The 20266-nt window shown below is 57.9% G+C and overlaps 1 protein-coding gene across 7 annotated transcripts in view; it reads right to left on the bottom strand.

The window, feature by feature from the left end:
* ZNF423 (zinc finger protein 423) overlaps positions 1–20266 on the bottom strand; it is a 328940-nt gene that overhangs the window by 143506 nt on the left and 165168 nt on the right. Inside the window, exon 1 of one of the 7 annotated variants that reach the window (XM_051833902.2) lies at positions 16323–16756. The exons of 5 other annotated variants lie outside the window; for them this stretch is intronic. The gene's annotated coding sequence lies outside the window, so the exon portion shown is untranslated. Of the gene's footprint in view, positions 1–15364; positions 16077–16322; positions 16757–20266 lie in introns of those variants that run through there. One more of the 7 variants, XM_070063172.1, reaches the window with a different exon arrangement.

The following is a 20266-nucleotide window of genomic DNA, read 5'->3' on the forward strand; positions in this document are numbered from 1 at the left end:
CCTCGGAGGCAGCTCTGTGGCTGGGGGCACCTTAGGGAAGTCATCTCCCCTTTCCGAGCCATGTCCTCTGTGCCATGGGAACACCGGGCACCATCAGAGGCCCTTTCCTAGGCCTGCTTCCAGCACGTTGGGACAGGCCCCAAGGCTAATGTGGGGGCCTGGATCCCAGGGAACACAGGCACAGCAGGAGATCGGCCAGGGCTCCCGGGCTGGGTGGGGAATCCACGCTGGCTCAGTGTCCACCGGGCACACGGGCCCCACAGGCAGCATCCAAGGTCATGCTTGGCCCAGAGCAGCCCACAGCCTCGATGTGCGACAAGGGACCTGATCTAAACCAATTCCAGGAGTTCCCATCCGAGCCCACCTGGGCCTCCCACACCTGGGACAGTGCTGCAGGGGGTCACTCAAGGGCACCTCACCTTTGCCCCGCCATAGGGAAGTCCCAGACTGAGCAAATACTGACCTGTGCCATGGGGCACTGGACAGAGTCTGTCCTGAGACCTGGGTCTCAGCTGCCTCTGCTGTCACGCGGGACACTGGAATCTGTGGCCCCCAAGTCACTCCCGGGTGAATATCAGTTCGCCCCCGCGTATAAACCAACCAAGGCTCCTCTCCCTTCACTGATGGGGAAGTTGAGGCACCACAGAAGGCCCAGGACTCGGCTCGGGCCAAAGATGGCAGCTGCTCTGTGTGGCACGTTCCCTGCACACCGCTTCCTTCGCTAGCGTCTCCTCTTGGTGCTCACAACATCTCCAGGATGCTGTGCATCCCCCGCCCCACCCTGTAACTGTGCAGATGAGGCCACAAGAAGCAGGCAGCACAGAGACAGCAAGTGACAGACACCCCCCCACCCCGCCCCCCAGTTGCTACCCATCAGACAGTGCTGCTTCCCCAGGCCCTAGTGCCACTGCTGCAGCCGGCCCCAAGAACCACAACCTGCCAGGGTGGATGGTAGGGCTGGGATGGGGTGGGGCTGGGGAGTGGGGAGGCTGAGCCCCCTGGCCGTGGTGGGTGGGTGGAAGGCGGGCAGAGCAGCCCGTGAAGATGCCCCAGGGGAGGGGGCAGCAGGCTGAGCAACAGCGCCCCAAACCCCCAGATATCCACTTCTTTACCCCCATGCCCGCAGCTCAAACAGAATTCAGCTTGCTCAACCTCTGACCTCCAAATCTAGAAACGACCCTGGGTGACCCAGGCAGGCCCATCCTGGTCACGCGGGACGGGGCTGGGGCGAGGCAACCTCAGAAGGCCCCAGCAGCGACTGGCCATGCAGAAGCGTGGATGGGAAGGCCAAGAAGTGGCCCACATGGCCAGGTCAGATCTGCGAACCGCCCGGCCTGAGCCAGGGACCATGTGTGGCGTTACACCAGGTTTGTGGTCACTGCCACCTGCTAGCAAGTGTTCTGGAGGACGAGGTGTGAGAAGCAGGTGCAACCCAGGCGGCCCCGAGCACAGGACTGGAAACGGGGATGTGAAATGGCTCCATGAGGAAGGCACATGAGGAGGCAGCGAGGAGCCCCCGAGGGAACACAGAAACCACCTCTGGAAACACCCAACCTGGACTTCGGAGAAGGCCCCGACAGCAAGGGCCTGCCAGGAAGGGAGGATCCGGGTGCCTGGGGGCCAGCAGTGGAGAGCTCCGTGGAACAGCGTCCCACTCAGGCACATGGCCAACCTGGGGGTGTGGCTCAGGAGATGTCCCACAAACAGGCCCAAGGTGTGGCATGTTTTTCTTGCTGCTTACAGTAAAAATAATAATAATAATAATAATAATAAGATAAAAAGGTAGGTTGAGAAAAGAGGTGTTAACCAGGAACCCTGAATTAAGGATTCTGGAAATCTTCAGGTGGCAAAACAGTACAATTAAGAGGTTTGCTTTCAGGAAAGCACAGACGAGCTGAGGGTGTGAGAGTACATTTGCTGATATCTCAGAAAACTCCAAAGGTCAGCGCACTGAGTCACAGGGAAGGCTCTCCGAAGACATGAGTAACATGACTCACAGACCTGGCTCAAGCCGGACAGCATCTAGGAAATTCGGAGGTACTGCCCTGGAGCCCGGCAGGCAGAAGCCAGCGGCAGAAGGAATCGTCTAGAAAATACTCAGCTCTGTGGAGGAGCCTCTGGTTGAAGGCAACAAACACCTATGACACACACAGGAGACCCACAAGCTTCTGGAAAAAGTTTACACCGGCAGAAATACTGCCAGCGTGCACCAAGGAGGACAGAGAGCCCCAAGAGAAGTGGGTCAGAACCCGGGACTCCCACGGGCAGGCTAACACAGCACTCAGCTAACGCAGCAGCCACTCGGCTGCAACACGGCTGCCTTGATGAAATCAAAGGACGACTCAGGGCAGAACCCAAGCCCAGAGGAGAGGGCCCTGAGCCATGGCAGATGAAGTCACCACTGGCTGGTGTTCAGATTCTGGCACAGCACAACCACGAGTGAGTACAGCCCCTCTCCCTGATCCTTGAGAACGGGACCGAATGAACAAGTTGGGAAGAGCCTCTGTGATCCATTAGTGATGTCTGCCCTAGGTAGAGAAAGAGCAGTGCCGGGTAGTAGGTCTCCTGGCTGTCGGCGGCCTCTGAGTGTGGGCGTTTCTCATTCGGCACGTATTTCTGCAGCCTGCTCTCTGTGCCTGGTCCTCTGAGGGGTGCAGGGCTCTCAGGTCTCGACGCTTTCATCCACCCAGCCTCTCTGTTGATTAATTACTATCTAAACTTGAAACTCTAAACCACCCCTTTGTGGCTTTGAGGTCCTTTGAAAGAGAGAGAGCAAAAAGAAAATCCTGTCACCAGCAGCCAGGACAGCATGCAGGCGTTTGGATTTCCTAAAGGGACAGACGAGGGCACGGTGTAAAGAAGAAAGGCCCGGCTCCCAGGGGAATCAAAAGTCCACCCCAGGAAAGACGAGGGACGAAGTAGCCAGGGGTTCTGTCCCCAGAGGCAGGCGAAGGAGCCCCGTGGAGTCCCCCCCACCCCGCCTGAAATCCCGAATTAGAACTACGCTGTTAGCAAAGCTGAAGGCGCTGGCTTGGAGGCCCGTATGGGTATGATCTCATCATCCAGGAAAAGTGGGCTGGGGGTGGGGGTGGGGGTGGGGCTCCAGGGCCGGTGGGCACCTCGGGGGCAGGGACTTGCACGCACAGGTCAGCAGCCTGAGGCAGAGAGGAAGAAGAAGGCGTGCCTGTCCTCGGGGGCTGCCTCCCCAGCTGGCCCGGGCCAAGGGACATCCCGGCTGTGCTCCACCTCCAAGGTGCACTTGGCATGTAGCTCCCAGCAGATGAAACCCCCACAGGCACACCTTGTCACAGGCAATAGACAGCCACTACCGAGGCACTTAACACACCACCCAGGGAGCCAAAGGGCCAGCGCAGCCTGGAAAAAGTCAGCCGACTGCAGGGATACTGGGCGGCCACCCCTCAGCTGTGTGGCCAGGGGCAAGTTGCTGCCCCTCTCTGAGCCTTGACAGCCTCATCCACAGGACAGGGAGCACTGGAGTGCCCGCCTTACAAATAAAGCACTTTAACGAGAGTGCTGAGCTGCTAAGTACCCGACGCACGTCGGCCAAAGCAAGCCACGGGGGTCGCTGCTGTCGCTCACACTGTCCTGAGTCAGCAACACTGTATTCTGCACCCCATTTCACATCTGGAGCAACTCTGCCCGGTGCCAGGGGGAGCGGCTGTGTCACTGTCATCATCTCCACACGACAATCAAGTGGGGTCCACACCCACCCCACCCAGTGCACCTCTCACACTCAAGAGTAGCCTGGTTGTGTGGCAGCCCCAGACGAGGACAGAGACCAGAGAGGTTAGCGTGCGGCCTGATGAAGCCAGTCCAGGGCTCCCAGCCAGCTGGAGTGGGAGGAAACAGGACCCGAGTGGGTCACAGGTCAACCTGGCTATCCACCCACTGCAGTCTGGGGGCCAACCAGTTATCAGGGATTTTGTAAAATCACCAACAGTGACAAATCAGGATTCCAAATGCGTTTTACAAAATCAACATTCTCTACTGGCTTGTCTTAAAGGCAAAGACCTCACTGGGGAGGGACCCGGACAGGAGCTCCCCCTGGGCTGGGGCACCCGCAGTCCTGGACACACCCCCTTCCCCCTGAGCAGAGCCCTGGCCCCGAGGCATCTTCATCCTCCCAGCGGCCAGGAGGCCAGCAGCTGGGCTCCGTCTTCAGCTCCACCGCTTGCATCTCCACTACCTTAGACAATCAGCCACCAATCTACAGATGAGGGAAGCAGCCACAGTCCCCCCATCTGTAAAATGGGGATGATACGTGTGGGTGCGCCTGGGTTCGAGTTCCGGCCCTGCTTCCAATTCCAGCTTCCCTGCTAAAGCACATCTTTAGTGCGTAGCAGGTGAGGGCTCAGGGGCTTGGGTCCCTGCCACACACACACACAGGAGATCCAGGCCAAGTTCTGAGCTCCTGGCTCTGGCCTGGTCCAGCCCCAGCTTTTGTGGCCATTTGGGGAGTGAACCAGCAGATGAAGATCTCCCTCTCTCTCTCTTTCTCTCTGCCTTTCAAGTAAAATGAAAATAAATAAATATGTTTGGGAGTTATAAGATTCCCAACTATGGGACTGTTACATAGATGAGATAAATGAATATCTGTGAAGTGTAACACATGACCAATGCCTACCATAAGGTGGTCACAGGGCAGAGAGGGCGTGATGAGAAGTAGGCCCAGGCTGTGATGGTTCAATGGACACAGAACGGTGATGCACCTGTCTCCCTGAGCCTGGACTAATAACCAGGAGGCTGTATGTCAGGGACCAGCAGTTACCCCGGCAGAAGACGGTTTTCAAAGCCAAGGCCAGGAGGCCCCTGTCAATCACAATCCCAGGACAGCAGACAGGAAAAAGGCCATCAAGATCACCCAGCCCAACACCCATTATATAGATGGAGAAACTAAGGCACCAGTAGCCAAGCTGTGGCTTAGGTCTCCTGCCTCATGGGGAGCAGGGGCTGGAGGAGGAGGTGCAGACCCCCAGGAGACCCCTGCCCCAGACCCCTGCCCAGGGGCACCAGTCAAGCAGGGCGAGAAGGAAGCGGCGCCTTTCCCCTTGAATCTGACCTCCCAGAACACACAGCCTGCCAGGCTGCTCCATCCCTTAGACAAATTTACTTAGCACTGATATTGAAAATGCAATTGAGCTTGAGTTTTATTGCAGAAATTAAACAGACTAGGGGAGAGAGAGCAAGAGCGAGAGCGCGGCGCCAGCCCTTGTCAACTCACTCGAGAGCTGGCTGAGATCAAACTCGCTAAAGGGGAACATCGCGCTCCATGCCTGCCAGCAAGGAAGGGGGCCACCAGCCGGCCCCCGCGAGGGACTCCCCAAAGACTGGGTGCCTGGAGCGCAGGGGTTCTGGAAGGCTCCCCCATCAGTCTCCACCTTGGCCCTGCTCGCCTGCCTGCTCACGGGAGTCGGCACTTTCTGGAGTCCATGAGCGGTCACCATCCACCACCACCGCGGGCCGGAACGCGGGCAGCGTGCTCCCCGAGAGACAGCACACGCTGTGGGGGCTGAATCACGGTTTCGCCTCGCTCCCCCTGGAGCCGCCAGAGCCCACACTCGGCCGCGCGTGGACCCGGGACTGGAAACAGCTGCGTCGTAATTACATGTAAAGTGCACCAAAACATCCCTTTTATCACAGGCTGCAAATCTGTTAGCATCTGTCTCTCCTTTGTTTCTTCCACAAGATACAAGCTTGTTTCTACATTTTTCTCACCTGTAGCGGTGATTAAAATTCATTATAAATGAAAGGAGTGAACAGAGAAACAAGTTCCTCTGTGTACCGTTCTAAACTCAAATTAGAAACAGCTGTTTGCTAATTCATGCAGCGATGTTTTGTCGTGCTCTGTGAATCCATAATAACTCACCCTATTGCTGTGGAAATTTTGGGATAATCCATATATTTACGCGGTGTTGGATTCTCCAGGCGGGGCTGTGGCGGTGCAGCCCCCAACCCAGCTCAGGCGGGCGGGGACCTGGGCTCGGCCGCCCAGATGGAGAACCCCAGGATCAGAGCTGCCCAGAGCCCCTCCCCCCGATACAGGCCCTGGGAGGACCAGGAGGAAACCCTGAAACAGTCACCTCGTCGCTTTCCCTCCTCCAGAACCACAGGAAAAAAAAAAAAAAAAAAAAACACGTTCAACTCTGATTAAACGCCAACCACACACATCCTCCAGCCGCCGGAGGGAACAGCAAAATTAAAAGTCTAATTGGTACCCGGAACAATTTAAAACTATTAAGTATAGGTGAAGGCTTTCTGTAAGGAAATAATCCTGATAGGGCTTTGGCATGTTCGGAGAGCAGTTCTCCAGTCCACACGCTGCGGCTGCGGAGGTTACAGCTGCGGTGTGCACGTCCCAGGGGCCTCGGAGATGTGTTTGGGCATCCTCTTTGCCATCGATAGACAGGAGCATGCGGTATCCAGACCTGCGTCCCCTCCGAGGCTTTGAGAGGACCGAGGTGCCTTCCTCTTTGTAAGGAGAAAGGTGGGCCACCCCTCTGGCAGCCTGTGCTGCTAACTGTGCCATGCCAAAACTGCTCTGTCCTGGCAATCATACACCGGTCCTTTGAGACACTGCTGGAGGCAGACAGGCCTTCCCTGACTGCTGTCTCCCTGGCCTGTCTACACCTGCGTGCCTGGGGCACCCCTGCGCTCCCTACACCCTTAGAGGCCTGGGATATGGTCACACAGATCCACTTTCTGAATGTAGTCTGGTGGCATCTGTAGAGTCCTCCGTGGTGGCCAGGCCTGGGACAAGCTCTTGATAAGCTCCTCACCTCCAACCCATGCAGTGATCACCGTCATCACTGCCCCCATGTTAGAGAGGGGCCTGAGCCCCACAGCAGGGAAGTGGCAGGTGCCTGGACTGACCCCGTATTTCTCCAGAAAGCCATCAAGAACACACACTGCCATCCAAGACGGAGCCTGGTGCAGCCCCTGAGGCTTTGTGCAGGCCGTGGCGCTCACCAAGAATGCACCTGATCACTGTCCACCCCAACGCAACCTGTCACTCAGGGCCAGCTCTGCCTGCAGCCTGAGCATCCCAAGGGGAGCGGGGCCTCCGGCATGGCCAAGAGTTACGCCCTCGCTTCTGCGTCTCCTGGTGGTCCTCTGGGTCCAGCACATCCTGGTGCGCACAGGGTGCAGGCCCTGGGCAGCAGCCTTGACAGCACTCCTGCTTGTCTATAGGGCTGTAGGGAGCCTTCCTCGAGAGATGGCTGGGGCAGGGGGGTCATCCAGCAGCTCCAATCCTGGACATGTGAGCACAGACGAGGTGCCCCCTTGGGGGACCCCGGGCGCTCAAACTGGGCCTTGAAGAGGGAGTGACAGCCCCACTGGCCCATGTTCTCCAAAACATGGGGGATCCAGCACTGTGGGAGCCCACGATGACCTCAGGCGGCTTAAATAACGCTGATGCACGAATGAGAAGGAACAGGCCCCTTCAATCCCCTTCCCATCTTCAGATGAGGCCCATTTGGTGCTGTCTTAGCTCCTCTTCCAGGTTCCAAAACAGCACACCCCAGCTGGAGGGTCTGCACCCTGCAACAGCTCCCGGCTGCAGTGACACCAGCACAGGGTTTTCTTTTTGTTTTTTCACTTAGTTCTAAGGTTACTGTTGTTGACTTACAGAAAATGATACTGGCTTTCCATTTGCAGTGTGAAGTCAATGAATCAAAGTAAGCGTGCAAAGAGCAGTGAATTAAAGAAGTATACAGGGCGGGGGGGGGTGGCATCCTGGCACAGCAGGTTAAGCCGCCACCTGTTATTCTGGCATCTCATATAAGTACTGGTTGGAGTCCCACCTGCTCCACTTCCAATCCAGCTCCCTGCTAATGCATATGGGAAAGCATCAGAGGATGGCCCTAGTGCTTGGGCCCCTGCACCCATACGGAAGATCTAGACGGAGTTCCAGACTCCTGGCTTTAGCCTGGCCCAACCTTGGAGAATGAACCAGCAGATGAAAGATATCCCCCTCTCTCTGTAACTCTGCCTTTGAAAGAAGAGAGAGAGAAAGAGAGAGAGAGAGAGAGAGAAAGAAAGAGAAAGAAAGAAAGAAAGAAAGAAAGAAAGAAAGAAAGAAAGAAAGAAAGAAAGAAAGAAAGAGAAAGAAAGAAAGAAATCTTGAAGGAGGGAGGGAGAGATGGAGAGAGAGGAGAGACAGAGAGAGAGACAGAGATATGAACTAGGTAAATCACAGCACCAGTGATGTTCCAATGTTGCCAAAATCACAGTGGAGGTAAACAGTTGGCCAGACCCTGAGAGCTGCTGACCTGAGAAAGGGAGAAGACGAGAGCAAAGCCAGGAGTGGAAGCTTCCACGGCAACACGGCATCAGCGGTGGGAGAGGCAGCATGGAGGGAGCGTGGTGTACCTATCACCAAGACCTTGACCTCCAAGCCCAGGAGCCCCAAGCTCCATCCACACATCCCGCGGCAACTGTGTGTGGCCAACCAACCTGCTCGTGAGCAGGCACAGCAGGAGCTGGACCCCCAGCCATGGCTCTTCCCGAACTTGCAGTCAGTTCTGATCAACGAATGACCCAGAAACAAACTCTCAAGAGCTACACACAGAACCCATTTCAGGGAAGCCTGCGACCAGGCACCCGGGGTCTCGACCATCAAGATCAGGTGCCTGTGCACAGGGAGACCCCACCTTGCATGATTCGTGTGGGTGGGGAGCTGAGTGCTCAAGCCACTGTGGACAGAGGAAGGATCCCCAGGGCACTGAGGGTGGGGACAAACCATCCCCCAGCGAGTCCAGCACAGCGGGGTCCTCCCCATCTGGGAAGAAGTCATCGTGCTGTCTGCCTGGTGGTCCCGGACACCCATCCTGAACCTGAGAGTGATGAGGCTGCTCTCCGGGGTACAAGTGTGGGTCACGGGAAGCCCAGGAACAGCATCCTGCAGGGACGTGACCTTGCACCTGCACCTGCACCCCACAGCAGGCCTCGCCCAGGGTATCTCATCAGCTGGGTGCTGGGTGGGTCCCAGAGATCCCCAAGCTGGGGGCTCTGCTCCTCTGACCCCACCAAGTCTCCACAGCTCCCTGCCCCTCCCAGCCGGGGACCCCACTCACAGGTCCTCTGCCTTCATAGCCTATGTCCCACCTGCACTGCAGACCCTTCTGATACCATGCCGAGTCCTACCTGATCAGGTGAGCTGCAGGTAATCCAGCTCCCAGCCCGTTCTCTCCCTCTGCGATGCCTCTACTTTGGGTTTTTCCTAGACTCTGCAGGCATAGTGGGCCCAGGCTAGGTCCCTAGTCACTGCACACTCTTTCCCTGCCCAGCTGTGGCCCCGCCCCCATGCCCAAACCCTGGGCAGCAGGAGGGAGGGGACACGATGCCAGGGAGTTAAGCCGAGCCAAGTGTCGGTGCCCTGGAGCTGGGAACCACCTGTCCTAAGGGCCCACCGCACACCAGACCCACCTCCGCAGCCTCCCCACTCAGCATGGCCCCGGTCCCCAGGGACCAGCGCCCAGCTCTCTAAGCTCAGAGCATGTGCCCAGGGAGGTCATTGGCAGGGCATCTGGGCGGAGCCTGAGCCAAGTTCAGGAGGTCTCCGCAGCCGCGGGCTCCCATGGGAGAATGAGAACTGCTCAGCACAGGAGCTGCCTCCCTCCCTGCCAGGCAGGCAGGCTGCTCCCTCTCCACACACATGCACACACAAGCAGCCCAGGGCTCACCCCGGGCTGGACCAGCACTGGACCAGCCCCTTGGATCTGTGGCTGCTTCCAGGCCCCAGCAGTTTGTAGCCACAGGAAGAACCCGGACCTCTGGGCTTCCCTCACCTCATGTACAAAATGCAGGTGGTTTCGGGGACTCTCGTACTGACGATGCGGACAGAGGAAGTGCTCCCCATGAATAAAGAATGAGCATTGCTGAGGCTGGGGCTGTGGTGTAGTAGGCTAAGCCTCCGCCTGTGGTGCCGGCATCCCATTTGGGCACTGGTTCTAGTACCAGCTTCTCCTCTTCCCATCCTGGTCTCCGCTGTGGCCTGGGAAAAGCAGCAGAGGACTGCCTAAGTACTTGGGCCCCTGCACCTGTGTGGGAGACCCGGAAGAAGCTCCAGGCTCCACACTGGCCCAGCTCCAGCCATTGCAGCCATTTGGGGAGTGAGCCAGTAGATGGAAGACCTTTCTGTCTATCTCTCCCTCTCTCTGTAACCCTACCTCTCAAATAAATAAATAAAATCTTTTTATTTTAAAGAATGAGTATTGCAAAACTGAAGACCAAATTCACATCACAATGTTCACAAAGCCCAGGACTGGAGAAATCCACCTGGGGTGTCCAACCTGGAACTCTGAGCTTGAAGCAGGCCTTGAAGAGCAACGGCGTATCACAGAGGTGCCTCCTACCGCACGTATTCTAATTGGGCACGTAGGGATATGGAGTCTTCAAAGAGTTCAAGGGGCATGGGAATCACCAAAAAAATGTACACAGATTTTGAAATGTTACACTACAATAAACTCATCTTTTTTTGAGGCATTGAGACAGAAACAGAGACAGAACTCCGATCCACTGGTTCACTCTCCAAATGCCTACAACAGCCAGGGCTGGGCCAGAAATGCAAGCCAGGTCTCCCACACGGTTGGCAGGAACCCCACTACTTGAGCCATCACTGCAACCTCCCGGGTTGTGCATTAGGGAGCAGAGCCAGGCCTCTAACCCAGGCCTCTGATATGGGGTGTGGGTGTCCTGAAAATCATCTTCATCAGCAAGCCAAATGCAAACCCTAAGAAACTTATCTTTTAATCCCATTTCCCATGAACTTTCCAAAGTACCCAGGTAATTCAATACTATGTACTAAGTGCTAAGTATTTCTAGGATGTTTGCTCCATGCCATACATATTGTTGCATTTTAATATTCCCAACAATCAGATGAGTTATATTGTCAGCCCATTTTAAAGATAAGAAAACTGAGGTTTACAAAGATTAATTAGCCGATATGCCAAGGGCATTACGAGACAGAAATGGCCAAGCTGGGCTTTGGATATGGGTCACTGACGTCCAAGATCATGGTGTGGACCACTGCAGAATGTGTGTGTGTGTGCGCACGCGTATGCTGGAGCCACGGGCACTGCCTCTCCCCATGGAGCCCCACCAGGAATCCTGGAGGAGGGATGTCTCAATGGCATCCCCAGTTGCAGCACAGCCACCTCTCGGGGGCACAGGTCAGAGGGGAGATGCCCGTGACCAAGGCAGACATGCTGACTCAAGCCACAGAGCCCTGTTTTCTGGCTCAGGCAGCCCCTCTCTGGGACCCAGCCCAAGAGTCCCACTGGCTGAGCAACCCTCCAAAAGGCCAGGGCCAGCCTGTGCCCAGCAGCCTCCCTGTGGCTCCATGAGGCAGTCCCAAGCATGGTTCCACAGTCAGGAAGAGACTCAGGGACGCCCACACTGTACACAACATTATTTATTTATTTGAAAGTCAGAGTTACACAGAGAGAGGAGAGGCAGAGACAGAGGTCTTCCAACTGCTGCTTCACTCCCCAATTGGCTGCAATGGATGGAGCTGGGCTGATCTGAAACCAGGAGCCAGGAGCTGCCTCCAGGTCTTCCCATGTGGGTGCAGAGACCCAAGGAGCTAGGCCATCTTCTACTGCTTTCCCAGGCCATAGCAGAGAGCTGGATCGGAAGAACGGCAGCCGGGACTTGAACCGGTGCCCATATGGGATGCCGGCACTGCAGGTGGCAGCCTTACTCACTACACCACAGCACTGGCCCCACCCCATCAGGGATTGCATACTCAAGCACTCAGATGTGTGCCCCAGCACTGCAAGGGGACTTCGAAAGTCCACAGAGAACAAGAAAAAAAAAGCTGTTTACTTTGGTGCAAGTCAATCATGAAGCCCACGCACAGCGTTTTCGTAACACGCCTTGTGCGAGAGCTCTGTGAAGACCCCTCATGTCACTCAACTGTGTCCCCTAAACTGCACTGGAGCCAACATGCCATCTACCTGAGCACAAGCCTGAATACTGAGAAAATCAGAAGCACATTACTAAAAAAAAAATGCACGAGCCATGTAAAATTGGGCTAAGCATCCCTGCCATGGCCCGGGAACCCCACAGGAATGGCGGCTGTTCCCTGAACCCCTCGAGACGTCTAAGCTCTCCTGTCTAAGCTGGGAGCATCTCACAGCACCGCTGAGGCCTCTGCACGGCACCTGGCCAGAGGCAGACAGGACAGAAGGGGTGAGCTGGGCCCTGTGGGGAGAATGGGGCCCAGGGAGGGGCGGAGGGGAGCCCTGGGGCTCTGGAGGCTGCGGCGGGGCCAGCACCCAGCGCCTGTGTGGCCCGCACCTGCTGTATAGGCATCCACATCTACCACCTAGCAGGACCATTTCCACTGCCCCCGGATCTCCACGTGTTCCCCTCCAGAAACATCACCATGATGGGCTTTGCAGGCCTGGGGGAGATTCTGGGAAGGGGGAACCCCAGGCCCAGAGCCACAGAAGAAGGGGGAGGTTGCCGGAGGCGTGGGGTGGGGCAGCTGAAGTCCCAGACACGGAGATTGGGGGCAGGTGGTCCCTCCATCCCCTCTCCAAGGGCTCTCACCCCGGCCCCACCTCCTAGCCTCTGCTTCCTGAGCCTGACTGGCCACACCCGCTACAGATGAGGAAACTAAGATTCAGGGCAGCTCGAGGCCTCTGGGACTGCTTAGCTAACCACGCAGGGGAGGAGGCGGAGCTGCCGTCTAAGTCATCGGCCACAGGAAACACCAGGCTGGCTGGATTTGTGCAAAGCCACCTGCCACACAGCACCCCAGGAAGAGGGTGCACTGATGGCCCCTGATGGACAGGAAGTGATGACCCAGGATCCTGCACCCAGCACAAGGCATGGGGGCGTCACAAGCTCACCCCTGTCCAATGGTGGACACAGGGAGAGGAGACAAGACCCCCCCCCCAAGCCAGCTCAGGTAAACACAGCCCCGAGGGAGGTGCCACGTCCACAGCCTGCCCCAGGCCGACTCTGCTGTCCCCAGCTGGTCACTGTGCATAGCACAGGACTCCGTGTTCACCAAGTGACCGGCCAGGCCCCCATCGGTGTCGGGGCAGGGCTACGAGTGAGCCATATGGGCCTGACCGTCTGCGGAGCTCCACACCGAAGCACTGTCATCGCCTTCCAAGAAAGCTGCTGAGGCTTCCTCGTGGGTTCGCTTGGCTCAGAGCTTCCTGCGGACAGCTCTGACAAGCCCCGAGTTGCTGGGTCCCTGGAACCCCCTACAAGGGGCCTCGAGTGGCTGGATCCCCGGGAGCCCCCTACAAGGGGTCTGGTGTAAGCCCCTTCTTGACGATGTTACGGCTGTCTGGGTGACAGGGTGCATGGTGGGCCTGGCCTAGAGGAAGCACTTGGCAGTCCCGGCACGAATAAATAAATAAAGGAATACATAGACGCAAGCACAGATGGAGGGAGGGAGGGATGCACGGATGGCTGGCTGGATGGTGAAGGGAGGAGGAGGAGGGAAGGATGAGGGAGGGGTGGGATACTGAAGTCCAGGATTTGGTGTAAAGAAGGCCCTGGAGAACCCTGGTAGGAACGAATGAACGAATGAATCTAATCACAGAGAAGCAATGCTAGGGGCCCCCATGGTGGAGGCCTAGGAGCCAAGTACGGAACAGTTGACCCAAAGGGGCCACCAGGGGCAAAGCTTGTCCAGGTCACCCAGGTCCCAGGGGCCCAGTCCTCCAAGCAGCTTGTGTTAGCATTCTTGCATTTGAAAGAGCTTTTCAGAGACAGAAGGGCACTGGGGGACTAGGAGGGGACTTGGGTGGGAGTGAGGGCGGGATGTCACCAGAGGGCAACGAATGGGTAGATTAGTAAGCAGGAGCTCAGCCTCCATGCACCTGGAGACTCCGACCAGGCCAACCCGGGGAAACCCCTCTCGCTGACGCCACTCTCCTCCCAGCACACCGAGGGTCACAGCGTTGGGTGCGTGTGCATGTGTGTGGGTGCGTGTGCGCGTCTTCCCTGCAGACCTCAGCAGAACGCCCCTCCCACCCACCAGCACACCCTCCCCAGGAAGCACTCAAGCAGCCCCCACCCACCCCCAGCCCAAGCCCAAGTGGGTGTTGCCCTCTGCACACGCACGCCCACGGCCCAGCAATGAAAAAGGAGTGCTTCCCCCACCTCAAGCCCCACTCTGGGGGCTCCCTGCACCCATTCCCTCCTCCGGTCACCCTCCCGTTCCCCAGACACTTCCAGAGCACCTACTCTGTGCCAGGCTCTGCTGCAGGTGCTGAGGCAGCCAACGCCCCGGCAGAGCCCTGCCTGCCCGCAGAGCCAGCCCAGCCGGGCGCTGTGTGAACCAGGCTGTGTTAGGGAGCCTCTGGAAGTGGGCAGGGAACACCTGCTGCCCGCGTGGGCTGCAGCGAGGACTAAATAGCCTCATCCAGGCCGAACACCTCGGCCCCGTGCCTGACACACGGGAAATTCTCCATTAACAGGTTGTCGTCTCGTGCCCTGTCCACATCAGCGATGGCAACAGCAGAGGTTGCCAGGAAGGACTCCCCCGCCATACCTACCTCAGACCCCTGCCCTTGTTGAATGGCGTCCCCTATGCCTGGCTCAGCCCTCCACGGGCATCTTCAATTTACCACTCCTGACCTCACTCGTGCAAGCTGAGCCCACCTCCTCCACACTGAGCCCTGAGCCCATTAACCTCAGCAGGGCCCTCCAGGGGCCAGCCCTCCCTGGCCCCCAACCCCAGCTCTCAAATCCCCTCTGCAATGAAGTCTGGCCCCTTCCTGTGACAGGCAACCCACTGCTCTCTGAGCCTCCTTGTCACACCAGAAGTGACCTCATCGTGATCTCTAAGGGGGGCCCTGCTGGCCACCTCCCAGGGACAGGAGTGACAGGACCCCCCAGCTCCAGCCATCCACCCTAGGAAGGACAAATGGTGGGGCACCTGTTACCCGCAGCCATGCTTCAAGATGACACTGCCATTCCCACTCATTCACGCCTTCAACAGGTAGCCAGGAGGAGGAGACTCAACCTTCTGCTGAATACGGCAATAAATCAACACGGAAGAGTCAGGTGCAGGTGGCGCTATAAAGAACCGCAGGGCGGGAAAAGGGTAGCGAGTGGGGTGCTCCCCTGGACAAGTGACAAGGTGACATCTGAGCAGACTCCTAACGCAAGCGAGGAAGGAAGCCAAGGCAGGCTCTGAAGAGAGCTTTCCAGGCGGGCGAATGGCAGGTGCCAGCACTCCGGAGCCACTGCGTGCTACCGTGAGCTGAGCAAAGGCTGAGATGCCAAGGCCAGAGCCCTGCCCCAGAACCACAGGCCGAGCTGCAACCCCCCAAAACCCACAGGGACCTCAAATCCAACCCTGGCTCCCACTCACTGTGTGACCTGACGCTGGTCTCTCAACCTCTCTGGTCCTGGTTTCAGCAACAGCGAATGGTGGCCAAGCATCCTCCAAGCAGGTGCCAGCTGGGGGAGGGGGTGGCAAGGAGGTCCCCAGGGTCCTCCCGAGTCTGCTGCTCTATGCGAGAGGCACCCACCGTTCCTCCCTACCCCATCGCGCCATTCTCACGCCTGCGCCAGCAACGCCACGCAGGATTGGTACTCTTGCCAAAATAGCTATTAACCCAGTAGCCAATAATAACACGTTATTCTATCAATTTGCTCCTGAAACGCTGTGTAATTGCAGAACCCAAGTTTGCCATCTCGGTAGCCTGGTTACGACATAAACAGAAACTCACCAGCCCTTCCCCAGCAGAACAAGTGGCTGGCCACGAGAAACCCCCGCTACCACGGCGCACCCGTGGGAGCCCTGGGCTAGCTGTCAGCAGCCCACAGGCCTCGCCATCCGCCTGGCCTGTGGCCTCTGTGACGGGACGGCAGACCAGAGCCAGGGTCGTGCAGCTTGGAGGGTGGCCAGGTCGCACTCAGGAAGTGGGACAGACAGCAGAGGGTGTGAAGACATGGAGTCCAGGGGCTCATGGCAAGCAGGCGCTTAGGGACAGCACCCCAGCCATGGGATGAGAGCCAGACCCCCTCCCAGGAGACAAGAGGGGCCGCGGATAGACAGGTAGGGTGTGCAGGGAAAGACAGGGGGCAAGCAGCGTCAGGGAGCTCCCCCCGAGGGCCCGAGACAGTGCCAGTGCCTCCCTGGAAGCCGGCCCCCTCTCTGTCCCCCTCTCCTTCCTTCTGGATTTGATTGCAGCCTAAGCAAACTCCCCCGTCCCGTGGAGCTGGGAGCCGGCAGCCGGCAGCGGGGCTCTTGGCATGGCGGTGCAGACGCGGACCTGTTTTATTCATTCTCCCTCCCGCCCCTCTCTTCCCACTCCCCTGCTCACCAGGGCGGCCGTCCCAGGGCGAGCTGGCGGACACCAAGACAGCCGGGGCCCCAGCTTGTGTTCCCAGCACCCGTGGCAGGGCCGGCGAGGGCTGGAGAGGCGCTTCCCGCTGGCCCACGGGTGACCCTGGCCACAGCCACGTCCCCGGCCGCCCTGGCTCGGCCGGGGGAGAAGGATGGGCTGGGGCGTGTTGCTCCCGCGCGCAGCGCTTGGCGGGGAATCCAGCTGGTGGGGAGAGGAAGGGCCTTGGGGAGAGAAAGGGGGTGGGAAAAGGAGCAGATGGGGAGGGAAAAGACAGGAGGCCCAGGACTCAGGCCACGTGGCCAGAGGTTGACCCAGTTGAGGGCCCCAGGCCCCAGGGGCGATCGGGACGTCCTGCCTCCCCCTGCTGGCCCAGAGTGCCCGGCCCCAAGGTGGGGGCTCAACGGAGGACCACAGAGAGACAGCCAAGGGTCCCTGGGACAGCGGCCCGGCTGCTAGGACAGGGTGGAGGCCAGCCCCTCGGCGGCCCCTGGGTGCGGTGGGTGGGGTGCTGTCTGCGGGAAGCAGCTCTCAGCAAATGGAAACCAGGCCTCGGAAACGGGCCGGGCTGCAGCCACTGCACAGCTCTAGGGAAAACCCCCCACTGCTCCCCGAAAGGTGCCCCAGCCGCAGCAAAAGGTGGGGTTAAAAATGCAAGCACAGCAGGGGCCGGGGAAGGGGGGCCAGGCCCTCAGGCTGCAGCCACACCCCCTCCCTCCCCGCAATCGGAGCGCCCCTCGCCCCTCGTTGTTGGCAGATTCCACTCCCAAAGCCCGCCGGCCGCAACGGGCAGGAAAAAGCCAACTCACAGGGCAGTTTTCTTCCCTTTCCCCTCTCTGCATGGCCTTCGGGCAGCTTCCCGATGGACCGAGGCCAGGCAGCCGGGCAAGGACGAGCTCCCTGCTCCCATCACCCACTCCAGTGGGCAAAGGCTGGGACTCATTTCCCAAGGAAGGGTGCGGGGCCCCGGGAACAGACAAGGCTGTCTAGGTCACATAACTGGCTGACGGCTCAGAACCGGGGGGATAGGCCCCAGGGTCCTCACAGCAAGATCTCAGTGTGCAGTGGCACTCAGTGGGTACGGAGGTCACCCATCCATCTGTTCACTCATTGATTTGTTCACGCCTCTGGCCGTTCCACAGGTGTTGGTGACCTGCGTCCAGCCCACTGGGCACCCAGGTGTCAACACAGCTCCACAAGCTCCTAGCCCAGGGAGGCAGGAAGACATGGATACGTGGTGACATTTGCTGTGAGTGGAGAGGCACCCCCAAGGGCTCTATGGGGAACAGGGGTACGCTGGGGTGCCGGAGGACTTCCTGGCAGAAGCAGCCTGTCCATTACAACCAGCAGGGTACATAAGAAGGCACGGGGCAGGAAGGAAGGGAGGGAAGCGAGGCCCAGGCAGAGGGCCCAGCATGTGCAAAGGCCTGCTAGGGAGTCTGAGCGCCGCCTAAGTCCCGTGCGGTCCCTCACCCCCAGCCGTGGTGGGTGGCCCGACCCTAGGTCCAACACAGGGGATCTGCCAGGGCACCTCTGAAGGCCAATCCCACCCTCTCTTTCCCAGTCCAAGTCCTTGTGGAAAATATGTGCGTATGTTTATTTTTTAAGGGGGGGATGGGAAGAGAGACAGGAGTCATAAAGGTCTTTTTCTTTTCAGGAAAAAAAATTAATAAATAAACAGAGCCTCGAGAAAAGGGCACGGACAGGCCTGTGCATCTGTAACCACGGAACAAATTAGAATTAGCTGCTTTAATCAGCTCCTAATGGCCTGGCTGTCCCGAGTGGGCCCCGCACACAGCAAACTGCACAGCAGAAACACGCAGGCCAATGTCAGTTTATCCTACAACAAAGGGACTGTCTAAATAGTGCGAGCAAAACGCAGCGAAGGCCGGCAGAGCTGGGGAGACAGATGCGGCCCCCCAGATCCTGGGCGGCCCCTGCCTCCCGGCTTTGCGTCTTTGAACGGAATTGTTCTTTGGGCTTTTGTTCTAATTATCTAAACGTGTGTAACTGTTGTACAGAGTCCTTTAACCAGCAGAGGCGGTGACTGAGCCCCCACCGTCCATTCCAGGCTGGGGGAAGGGGGCTGTCCCAAACCCCAGGCTTTGTACACTTCAGAGGTCCACGGAGAGTCAGAGCTGCACGCGTGGCCGCGTGGCCTGCAGCCACCTCCACACAGCGGGACACAAGGTTGCACACATGCACACTGGCACACGATGCACGCAGTTCCTCCAGCTCCTGCCTGACAGCTGGAGGTGGAGAAGCCCCTGGGAGGCTGCTGTGTGCACACCTGAGGCCCAGGCTGGTAGCAAGGTCGCTTATTTCCCTGGAGTAGTTTACGCAACTTGCCACCTGGGCTGAGTCATTAGGGCAATTGAGGAAGGGGAACAAAGGACCAGGGGAGGGGCTGCCCCCCCCCCCCGGAAGACAAGGGAAGGATGCTGCTGGGGTCCTTATGAGCCTGGGGTACGGCAGGAAAGCCGCTCCACACCAGCCAACCCTGTAGCCCTGCATTCAAGTCCAGAGCAGCAGCCGGTGCTCGGCTCAGCCAGCTCGGGCACTACCGGATCTGAGCCTCTACTCCCTCATCCATAAAATGGGAAACAATACTAGCACCCACCTCCAGGGCAGGGCGCTGATTCTGAGTGAGCGCCAGTGAACTGCCCAGCATGGAGCAAGCCGGGAAAACACGTGCTGCTCTTCCTACTGGGCACGGAGGCCCAGAGAGGGCCACCAGACGGCAGTGAGCCGCACGGCCAGCCAAGGGCTGCTAGTGCCCCCACTTTGCGCAGCGTCCCATCCCTCAGCCCCGCAGTGGGGCAAGGGAGCATAAAACAGGGCAGCAGGGGGTCTGTCCCAGGAGCTCAGCGATGCTGGAAACGGAAGACAGTGCTGGGCCCTCTACATACTAAACACACAGACCCACGACGAGGTTTAACTCATAACAGGCACGACAAGAGATTAGCAATGATTACAATACACCATGAGAGGACCTGTGTGGGCAATCTCTCTCTTTCTCTCTCTCTCTCTCTCTCTCTCTCTCTCTCAATTTTTTACCATACTGTCACCTTCTCATAGAAAGCCCACAACAGCTCCCCTTTGGCATGTTAGAATGGCCAGTATCCCTACTGTTGTGCTTTGGGGACATTATTAATTACAATTAATGGTATTTCAATACAGCACCATGACACCTGGACAGTCAGTCTCATAAACAAGATATAAACAAGATAACAACGAAGGGATGGACAGTGGGTGGTGGATATAGGGCATAAAGGGATGGTTCATTCCCTGGGTGTGACACAGCAGGGTGGCACAGGACTTCATCCTGCTACTCAGGGTGTAAAACTTCTGTTTGCGGCTGGCATTGTGGCACAGTGGGTTAAGCCAAGGCTTGCAACGCCGGCATTCCACACAAGCACCGGTTTGAATCCCAGATGCTCTGCTTCCTATCCAACTCCCTGCTAAGGCACGTGGGAAAGCAACAGAAGATGGCCCAAGTGCTTGGGTCCTTGCCACCCATGTGGGAGACCCAGAAGAAGCTCCTGGCTCCTGGCTTCGGCTTGGCTCATGCTTGGCTTTGCAGCCATTTGGGAAGTGAACCGGCAGATGGAAGACCTCTCTCTCTCTCTCTCTCTCTCTCTCTCTCTCTTTCTCTCTCACCTCTCTCCAACTCTCAAAAATCTTTTTTTTAAAGATTTATTTATTTATTTGAAAGTCAAAGTTACAGAGAGGCAGAGAGAGAGAGAGAGAGAGAGAGGTCTTCCACCCGCTGGTTCACTTCCCAGTTGGCCACAACGGCCAGTGCTGTGCCAATCTGAAGCCACGAGCCAGGAGCTTCTTCTGGTTTCCCATGTGGGTATAGGGCCCAAGGACTTGGGCCATCTTCTACTGCTATCCCAGGCCATAGCAGAGAACTGGATCAG

The sequence above is a fragment of the Oryctolagus cuniculus genome, chromosome 18 (genome assembly GCF_964237555.1).
Source record: "Oryctolagus cuniculus chromosome 18, mOryCun1.1, whole genome shotgun sequence".
In the NCBI taxonomy this organism is placed as follows: domain Eukaryota; kingdom Metazoa; phylum Chordata; class Mammalia; order Lagomorpha; family Leporidae; genus Oryctolagus; species Oryctolagus cuniculus.